Below are 10,526 nucleotides of genomic sequence, written 5' to 3' on the forward strand. Positions count from 1 at the left end.
CTTGGATTAACACATAGTCTACAGGCACACACCTGATCATCTACATGTGCTCTCTTACAACACTAAACTATGTTTTCTACCTTTATCTTGTATCTACCTACCACTTCAGCATTTTATTAAAAATAATAATAATAAAGAGAGAAATGTGGTATCCACATATAAATCAAGTATAAAAACCAAATGAGTATTCATATTTGAACTGACTGTTTAGAGTTCATAATGCATGAGCAAAACCGAAAGTTTCTGTGATGACTGCCCTTGTACTGTTCACTATGTAACTTATTCATTATGTAAGAATTTGTTCTACATGTAAAAACTTGTTTGTTATGCCTCAGAAGATTGGAGACTGACAAAAATTAGGCTTGGGGTGGATTAATGATTGTGCATTGAGCATTGACTCCCCTATACAGAATTTTATTGTCGTTAACAACCATTTGATCAATAAATATGAGAGATGCCCTCACAAAAAAAAAAAAAAAAAAAAAAAAAAGGACAGACTTCCAATGGTAAAATAAATTAGTAATCGGGATGTAATGTATAGCATAAGGAATATAGTCAAGATATTGTAACAGCCTGGTAGGGTGATAGCTGGAACCTAGAATTATGTATATAAATGTTCTACCACTGTGTTGTACACTTGAAACTCATGTAATGTAATACTGTGTGTCAACTACCCTTCAATAAAAAATAATTATTAAAAAAAAAAAAAAAGAACTGCCTCATGTGTGAGTTTTTAAAATTCATTGCATTTTCTATATGGTTTGATATCTCCATAGTTTTGACCAACTAGAAAAGAAAGCACTGATTTTTTTTTCTCCTCTGATAAGCCCTTAATTCCAGAACTTTCTGTCTGTTGAATCCTGTGGAATATTTACAATAAGAAGCCAGTGCTAAAAGATCCACAAAAATGAGATCTTGCCCTTATTTTCCTACTTGGTTGCTCTGTCCTTTGTGGTTGACAAGTTTCTCAGAGCTTGCAGGGACTTTCTCTGGCTGAGATATCCTAGAGATGGAAATTTCTGAAGTTGTGGAGAACTATTTTAGAGAGAGAGTGGTTGGCTTACTAGAGTTTGGAAAGAGGCTGCCTTTGTTGGAGCAAACTTGTACAGCCATTGTTAAAAGGGTGGCATTTGATAGGCTGTGACCATAAAGTAACTTAAATTTTTTCCCTGCTTCCTGTGCTCAGGGCTAGTTTCTTCCTTGCCCCAAGATGAAAACTCAGGTAGGTCCCTGTGGCTTTTCCAGACACTCTCAGAAAAATTCAAAGGTCAGTTTTGTCATGAAATAGAATCATTTCAGTCGTTCAAACATTCAGTCCCATCTAATAGTTAAAGTTCTGAACTCAGCTGTTTCTCCTTTCTCTGCCTCTCCAGCCCAGGCCGATTCAGGCTTAGAAGCTGGAGTGAGAAGGAGGCAGGGCCAAAGGGGGTGTTAGTGGCCGGTGTGTGTGCAGGACTGGCTTTGTTTTCCCATCTAACGCTTCTATTCCTCCTCCTCCACTCCCTCTAGAGTGAGAAGAGGAAAGGCCTTCCTTTAGGGAACTGTAATGCTTGGGGGTGCATTCCAGGATCTTGGTGGACAGTCACTATGAACTCCACCTCTCACAGGACATGTGTGTGGGGCCTTTAGAGATGCCTCCACGGAAAACATTGGACTAGGCCATTTCTGCTGGCCACTTGTTCAGCTGGCTTCTGCATATGATGCCAAGCCCCTGTGGCCTAGCAGCCTCTAGCAGGGGCTCCTGAAAACCACCCTCCTGCCCACTTTCTCCCTTTCTGCCATCCGGTGCATGGAGGGCATGAGCTTTCCCATTCTGCGCTTAGTGGTGTGTGCTCTCCTCTTCATCCTCTCCTGCCTCCAGCCACAGGCCACAGCCTTTTGCCTTTAGCTTTGGCCAGCATGGGTCAAATGCCTGTCGCTTTGGCCCTCTCAGTTCCTAGGAACACCATTTTCCAACTGATCTTTCAAAGCCTTTCCTCAAGAGACCTGAGGTGAAGAGGGGCTCCACCTCCCCAGGCGGGAGGCCATGTGAGGAGGAGGGAGGGAAAGGCCACAGTGCTTCAATTATTTTTCCCCAAGTCCCTCTTTTCAAGTTCTTCAACCCCAAACCTTGAGAGGGTGAGGGGTGGGTGTTAATCTAAGGGTCACAGATCTGTTTCCAACTAGCTCCTTTGCCAGTCCTGGCAGGCGGTCTTGCAGTCCACCTTCAGGAAGGGGACTTACCACCCACATTTTTCTCTTTGCTTCTGGGCCTCAGCTGCATCTGAGACAGACAATCTGTTTTTAACATCATGCCATGCTTCTAGCTCCACTGTGCACCCAGGAAGTCTCATTTGAAAGCCCTCAGAGGACAAGGAAGCATCTCTACCTTTTTCAAGCACCATTCTAGACTTATGAGTGACAGGTGGCCCTCTTTTTTTTTTTTCTGTCCTTAGTAACAGTTTATTACAGTGTATTTTTCTGAGGATTCCTTTTTCTTTTTTTTTAAAACCATTTAGAAATGAGAGAGTCATTCACCATGACTCTGAATTTTTAAAAAATTTTACATAGGGGCTTTGGGTAAGTAGGGGAAGTCGGCTGTTTTTCTTATTGAAAACAGTTTAAGGCAAATGCTTTTAAATTCGTGGCTTTCTTTTTCTAATGGAAATTGAAGTTAGGGAGATTTTAAACAAGTTCAAGTTTGAAAATGTTTTGATTTTTAGCTTTTCACAGTGGGATTCAGAAGCATGGCAGAAAGGTTCAAACATGGGAAGAAGGTTGGTTTTTGTTTTTTTTTCCTGTGTTTGGCTGGCGATATTGTGGCTGCTAGGGAGGAGCGCCTGACCCAAATGACCAAAGCTGTGGCACGGGTCGGGCTTGGGGAAGGGTTGTAAACATAATGCCACAGCAATGGGATGGAATAGAGTAACTGAATTATGGGCAGGCCCAGTAGGACCGCATCTAGAGCACAGAGAGTAGCCTTCAGCATCTCAACTTTAATGATAATCTATGCAGGAGAAAAATCTGAGCTTCAATAACACTATGCATTAGGGTCCATAGGTATAATACACCCTTCCCATTATCTGATTCTGGTTCTATTGGAGCCATTTTACCACTCAAAGTTGTAGATAATAGCATTGAAAAACACCTGCCCCACCTTAAAAACAATCTGGAGTCCATTTGCACGTGCATTTCAATATTTCTAATCTATAAATGTATCTGTTCTCTGAGTTCTCATTTGAACTAGTTATAATACCTCATCAGTTTCCTCTTCAGTGATTTACATAAAATCTTTAATACATGTTCTATGAGCATGAGAATCATGCTTTTTTTCTTATTTTGAAATGACCTTTCTGCAGTTTTCGAGGTATTTCACCAGGATGCCCAGTGGGTTCATCTGACAGAGCAGGTAAGTTTCCCCATTAGCGAATTGTACCCCCTGTGGGCTGCTGAAGCCTGGGCACATCTCTTCTGGGCTCTCAGAGGTGAATCCAAAGTGACAAGGCATCTTTACTATGTTTTCTAATTTTAACTTTTCTCTCTATTAATTTCATGTTTTGGTTTCGGCTCATTTGTAGCCAATCCTCATTAGTGGCAGCAATGACCGAGATTCGGTTTTATGTCTGACCATTTGGCAATCTCTGTAAATGAGGTAATGGATCATAGAGCTCTAGTCTGTCTCGGGTGAGAGACAATAGAGAATCTGAATTGTTAGTTCTTTTTCTCTGTTAGTCTATTTTGAGCCCACATCAAGAGTCTTGTGCCCATTGGGAAGGAAAACAACTCTTATACCAGGACTGGCATGATTTGGGGTTTCTGTATTTACTCCTGACTCATAAGTGACATCTCAGAATTGAAGTTTTCTCTCTTTAAATGTCTATGTGTCTGTAATTTAGAAAAGCCTTTATCTCTTATTGTATGAATATGTAGTATTTTCCTACTTCCAGAGGATATTAATAAATTTCATTGCAAAGTCTCATGTTAAAGGAATTTTTTCCTGGTTGGCTGATAGAGGTAAATAAGTGCTCCTGTAAAGCAAGTATTTCTAAAATTCCCAGAAAATAGTGAAATTGAACTTCTAATACTTTAAATGTTCCAAATTAAAAAAATATTTTTGCAGAAGCCAACTAAATAACATTTTAAAAATTCAAGTTCATGAATTTAGATAAATCTTTGGAAAATAAGATGAATTTAATATTTGGGTTTAATAAAAATTTCTGTATTTTCTTCGATTTATTTGTATTGAAGTATAATTACTAACAGTATTCTCCTTGGATACATTTTCTTCTCAACTTACAAGCAATCAAATAACATTACTCATAATGTTTAAGATAATGGAAAATGTAAATCTGTGTTTAAATTGCATCATTATTCTGGAAACCTCTTTCTTTCAGTAGTAATTTTATTTTGTGGCATGTCATCTTGAAGATTATTTCTAAGAGCTTTAGGTAACTTAAAACTTTGGACTGATATTAAAATTGAGTCAATTAGTGTACAATAATTGGATACCAAGATCATTCCTAAGTAAGATAGAATACTGAAACATTGATTACTAAGCATAATTTTAAGTTTACATGCTTTTGCTTCTCTATATTCTACAGACTCTGATTTTTTAATCTTTGGGTCTCTTAAAGAATGTGTTCATTTTTGCCACTTTGATAAGGTGTACTCCAAGGGGTGGGTGTAGCTATGGGAAGTTGTGTTATATGTATTTATGAGCCCTGCTGGTCTGTTAAAAAGCTGAAAAGCTGGTTTGTAACAGAGTTCACAATTATCCATTACCTCCATCCTTGACCTCAGTTTTCTCTGTGAAGTAGAAGTTACTCTGGTTAAAACTTACAATCTGTTGGTGGTTGAGACCATATTGAGGAGCAATAGAGAAATGCAACTGTGTGCATTTTTCTGTTTTTCAAGAAAAAAGAGCAGTTTTGTCCTAAAGCAGTGATTATTGGTGATTTTGTGTGTTTGTTTTGTTTTGTTCTCCAAAGCCCCCTTTGCACTCTTAAAACATATAGAGAAATGTTTATGATTCTTATTTATTGAATCATTTAAAGACAGCAACAATGAATGCATTACATATGAGTAACATCTTAATACTATTATAAAATAAGTTCTGACCTTACAGATGCCCTGAGAAATGGGTCCTAAAATAAAGTATGAGTTTGTTTCAGGATATAAAAGAATGCAATGAAGGACAAAACTTGGAAATAATTTACCATTTTAACCACTTGTAAGTGTATGTTTCAGTAGCATTCAGTATATGCACATTGTTGTGCAACCATCACCACATCCATCCCCAGAAATTTTTCACCTTCCACAGCTGAAACTCCACACCCATAAACAATAAATCCCCATCCCCCGACCACCTGCACACACACCTTGGCAGCCAACATTCAACTTTCTGTCTAGTAATAAATTTTATTTGCCTTGGTTTTTAAAACTTGAGTCTAAAAGCTATAAAATTGGTTAAAATCAAAGCAAAGCTTGCTCAATTTGATGGACTTATCTCCTTGGTTTACTGTTTATTGTCATCACCTATGATAGGAAAAGTTCTTTCATGTATGTCATCTGCCTAGATTGCAAAAGATTCTGTTTTATCAGAATAATTTTCTAGACTTTGCATTAACTTTATTCTTGATTATTTTTAAAAGCAAAGATTCCTCATTTATGAAAGAACTAAAGTTCTTTACAATTGTATTACATTCTATCCTTTTTTAGATATTTTATTGTCACTTTCAAGTGGATCCAACTACTGTTTCTTAGGCACTCAAGATCCTATATTAAGCGTTCAAATCTCCTGACAACTTTTGCTTTTCCCTCCCTAAAATCCAAAGGTTTGCTTTTTACCTTATAGTGGAGATGTTAGAATAATTAAGTTTTACTTATTATGTTACTATTGATGAGTTTTATGGAAAGAATTGTCAAATCAGAAAAGATGCTCAGCCTTCCCTGGGTTAAATTTGTATAAGTAAAATATTATTAATATAGATGTTTTAGAACTTGAATGCTTCATGGGAAGTTCCTGGAGATTTGTCAGTGTTTCTGTTTATCAGCACCCTGATGGTGCTTTGTCTGATATTAGACAACAATAAGGTGTTACGAGTCATAATTTTAATTATTATTTAACATGTTTACTTGTTGGACTCTTCCTTAATTTGAATCTCACATCTTCTAACATCAGTAGTTTTCATGTGAACATAAACATCAGACTTATCTGTAGAGTTTTATTAAAATACAGACAATTAGGACTTACTCCAAATCTCTTTACTTGCTATTCTTGATACATCCTTGGTATATTCTTAGTATATTGCATATATATATATATATATATATATATATATATATATATATATATATACATATAAGTGGCTCAAGAATTTTGTGTATCTGAAGAATGTGTCCTCTGTAAAGAACATTTTCATCCAATATTATAAAGCAGGTGTAGTATTCCCTATCTTCTTTGAAAATGGTCTTATTCATTGTATGTATAGATATTTTATTTTGCATGACACAGAAACAACCAAATTCTTTTGTCAGTTGCATCATTCTTGTTATGAACCCTCTTCAATAATTACCACAATCATTTTAGGTCTCTGGCACCTACAGATGGTTTTAGTACCACTTGGATGCTCCCCGGAAGGCTCTGCATTCAGCTGCAGGCCAGAGTTCACATCTTCAGCAAGGCAGCATCATCCCAGAGCCCATGGAAGAGGACTGTACCAGGTACCTCAAACTATTGACACTTCAAAGAATAGATCTTGGGTGCACACTTCTGATGTCATCGTTTAAACAACTTAACACAGTATACCAGTGAGCTGGGTCAGGGGTTGCAGAACTCTGTGTAGTCGAGAAGCCCGTGTGTTCAGCAGAACAAGACTTGTCAACATAGGACTGCACAAACTAATGAGAGATGATTTCAGCTATTTGTTTGGAATATTGTTGATGTTCTTTTAATGTTTATTTTCTGACTATGCAAGCTTTCTCTTATTAAGGTATCTGTACCTCATAACAATTTAATAGATTCTGACTTCGTGAATGGAAATATAACATTCTTAAATGATATTCTCCCTGCCTGATTTCCCCTCCCAAACTCAGAAACTTTTATTGTATATTCTTACTTTTAATATAGTTATTTGCATAGGTTCAATAAGAATACACCCAACTTTTTACTGGGTATAATTGGGAAAGTTGGTTATGCAACCAAGGTCTTGTCTGAAATGTCATATTTGAGAATGATGCTTATTTAATTGATTATGACCAAAAAAAAAATTGAGTATTCCCAAAAAGCTATTTTGAAATATTGTATTTAATGGTTCACTCTATCCAAATTATGGAGTGTGAAGTAACCATTTACAGTTTTCCTTCATAAAATGGCCCTTCCTACAAAATTTTTTTAATAATACTGTTAGTAGGTTACTCATTTCCTTTGCTTCAGACACAGCATTCAAAATCAGTCATTTCCATCTCTTGGTTCTTCTGGATTTCTCCAACTTTACTGCATGCTTCTTACATAGAAAACAGAAAACTTATCAAAAATGCTTTTTTACACTTCTGTCAGTCTGTTAATCATGAAGATTAGCTCTTGAAAATGGTACTGTTATTCCCTGTCTCCTCGTTATAGACACAAAACCCAGTTCTAAACAAAAATTTCTCCCCATCTCTGAAAAAATGCATCCTAGACTGGACAGGCCAGTCTAGTAATTTTTGTTACAGTGTGAAGATCCAGTCTATCCAGTGTATGTATGGTGTAGGACCATAACTCTTGATGTGAAGAAAGAGTTCGGAGAAATTGTCCTCAAAGAATACCTCAAATGTTTCAAAATATTTCAGCATCTTGCAGCAACCCACACAGAAAAAGCCAACTGGCAATTAATAAGATTTCCAAATGCAATGTAGGCATCTACCCTTTCCAAATTGAGAATGAGCACTGCCGAAATAAAGGACATCCCGTGGACATAACATCAGGTCTGTAACATAATGTTATCCTAAGATAACTATCTAAAAGATCATGCTATGGGCTGTCCTTCTGAGAGATGTAGAGAGATGGACATGAGTAGGAGATACTCATCTTGATTCCAGGCCAGCTTCTGGATCACTAACAAATGCATCTTCTGTATCAGAGAGAATGATGTTTAGAAAGAACGTGTTTTGCTGAAGCTTTTCTACCCTTCCTTTCCTCTTAAGGGGAATATTTCATCAAGTTCTAGAGTGATATTTAGATTACTTCCTACAGCTAAACCCCAAACTTTGCCATGAACACGAGGAGGCAATCCCTGTGCCTCAATTCCCCAACTTCCCTCCTACCGTGCATTAATTGCCAACTGGGCAGCATTTCACTAGTGCAAATTACTACTGCATTTGCAATATTTTCTTCCTGCTTAAGTCAAGGTGCTTTTTTTTCCTTTATTTTAATGTACTGCTTTAATTTTACAATTCTGAGACCCAGCCTTAAAGTCTAATGTTCTTGTTGGTGAGGTAGAGCTTCTTCCACAGATTGGGCAGGAAGATTTCCTTGGAGTAGGCAAAGATTTCCTAAACAGGACACAAAAGCAATCATATGGTGGCCCATACAGACTCAAGAATTAGAATGGTGGTAGAAAGTGACTCAGATTCAAAATTCCTGTGTCTTGAAGACTGAAATCTTCAATGTTTACAGGCCTCCCTGTTCTTGCTTCATATTCCTGCAGAATGAGTTTTGGAAGTTTTCTGATGATTCTCTCCAGGAGGGACTTTACCAAATAATTTCCAAACAGGAGCATCATGGATAACTGATGTGAGCTCCTTTTATCCTTTTCGGAAAAGATTTTGTACAACCTAAGGCGGGTAGAGGGGTGCTCATCAGGGAGAGTGAAGATCAAGCCCTTCTTAGACCCCTGGGGCTGACTCCCAACTGCTCCAAGTGCATAAATTCCATGTCTGCAACTGCCAAGCAGCAGCTCTGTGATGAACAAGCTGCTCACACCGTCAATCACCTCATCGCCAGGCCCCTCCAGGGGGACATGGCTGCAAGGGTGAGGGAGGCGGCCGTTTGCTAACCTCCTGATCAGTCACTTTTCAGAACTAAGGTCGACTTTACGGAGACAGTGCTGACAAAGCCCTCCCAGTTAACAGGCTTACAGGGTCCAGCCTTAGAGCTGGTAAGGGAGGTCACTTTAATGGCAAACCAGGAGCCTATGAATGTTTTGAGGACTTTGAGGAGAGAGAAAGTCACCCAAATGTATAGGTATTGCAGATGAACTCTGGTGGATAGAATTTCTTGGACTTGGTTTCCTACCTTCAGGACAGCAAATAATAGAGGCATTTAGAGGTCCAACTGAGATTCCTTGTGGAAACACCCAGCAGAGCAGACATAAAGGTGGCCTTTTGGTGAACTTGCATTCCTGCTGCACCTATGTAAATAATCAGGCCAAATCTAATGAAACCAGATTCATTTTGTGATCAGGAATCTTTGAGATTCTTCTTGATCAAAAGCAGGGAAACTGTAGGGAGAAGTTTGTGCTCAAATGGAAAAGTATATGTTGTCATTCTTAAGCACAACTGGGTTTTCAGATTCTGATTCTGTAAACTGTAGATAAGTGACAGCAATGCTAAATAATTCTTGTCCACAGACATGCAAACTCTGTCCAGGTGAGAAACAATCAAAAGACCAGTCTTGGCTCTATTAGCACAGTCCTTTGATTACTCCTGACCTGTAACTGTTATCCTAGAAACAGACATGCTCCTTTGACTTGGTTGTAACACTTTATTAGTTTTGTCATGAATGAGTTAAATAAAATCTTCCACATGTATTTATATGTGTATGAATCATGATTTTACCTGTCTTTGAAAATTATCTTTTGACACCTACTTGGAACTAAAGTACCATGTAATGGCTGATCACATGTACCCTGAGCTTTTGCCTCAGCCACAGAAGGCCTAGAGACTTTCAGACAACAGAATGAAAGAGACTTTTGAGGTGGTCCAGTTTGGTGACCTTCTTAGTAACCTAGCAACAGGAACTTTCTAGAAGCCAAAGAGTGGCAGCAGCCCGGTCTAGAAATCACTGGTGTATTTTTTCTGTTCTACCAATTGAGGTGACCTGAGACTTCTTGACAGACATTGTCCTGGTCATTCAGCTCCTTTTATAAAGCTGCTTACACCCCAAAAGTACACTTAAGGGAAAAATAGAAATTCAAGATGCTCATAGTATTCCTCTCACAGATAAGAGTGAGATGCTGCTGAAGCACTGCCATGTGGTTTTTATAAGCTTATTTAAATTAAAGCCATGTAAAGCTTCATTCTTGTGTCCAGATGGCAAGTGGAAGGGTGGTCATGCTTTCCTCAAGAGGGCCAGCATTCCTCGATGCATTTTGATGCTGGCATACCTGGTACCACCTGGCTGCACCCTACATTGATTGGAGGCAGGTCAGAAGACTTGCGACCTGGGGTGAAGCAATACTCAGCAGGGCCCCCAAGAAACCCTCTCTCACTTAGCTGCCTCTTGATGGTAAGAGCAACTGTCTTATTTTCCATTTAATTTTTAATCAACTCTTGCTTTCTTTATAAAA

The 10,526-nt window shown here is 38.2% G+C and overlaps 1 pseudogene; it reads right to left on the reverse strand.

Moving 5' to 3' along the window:
- Window positions 1-7,686: 7,686 nt before the first annotated feature.
- Window positions 7,687-8,893, reverse strand: LOC118933023 (TBC1 domain family member 12-like; annotated as a pseudogene).
- Between the last annotated feature and the right edge of the window lie 1,633 nt (window positions 8,894-10,526).

This window comes from Manis pentadactyla, chromosome 9 (genome assembly GCF_030020395.1).
Source record: "Manis pentadactyla isolate mManPen7 chromosome 9, mManPen7.hap1, whole genome shotgun sequence".
In the NCBI taxonomy this organism is placed as follows: Eukaryota; Metazoa; Chordata; class Mammalia; order Pholidota; family Manidae; genus Manis; species Manis pentadactyla.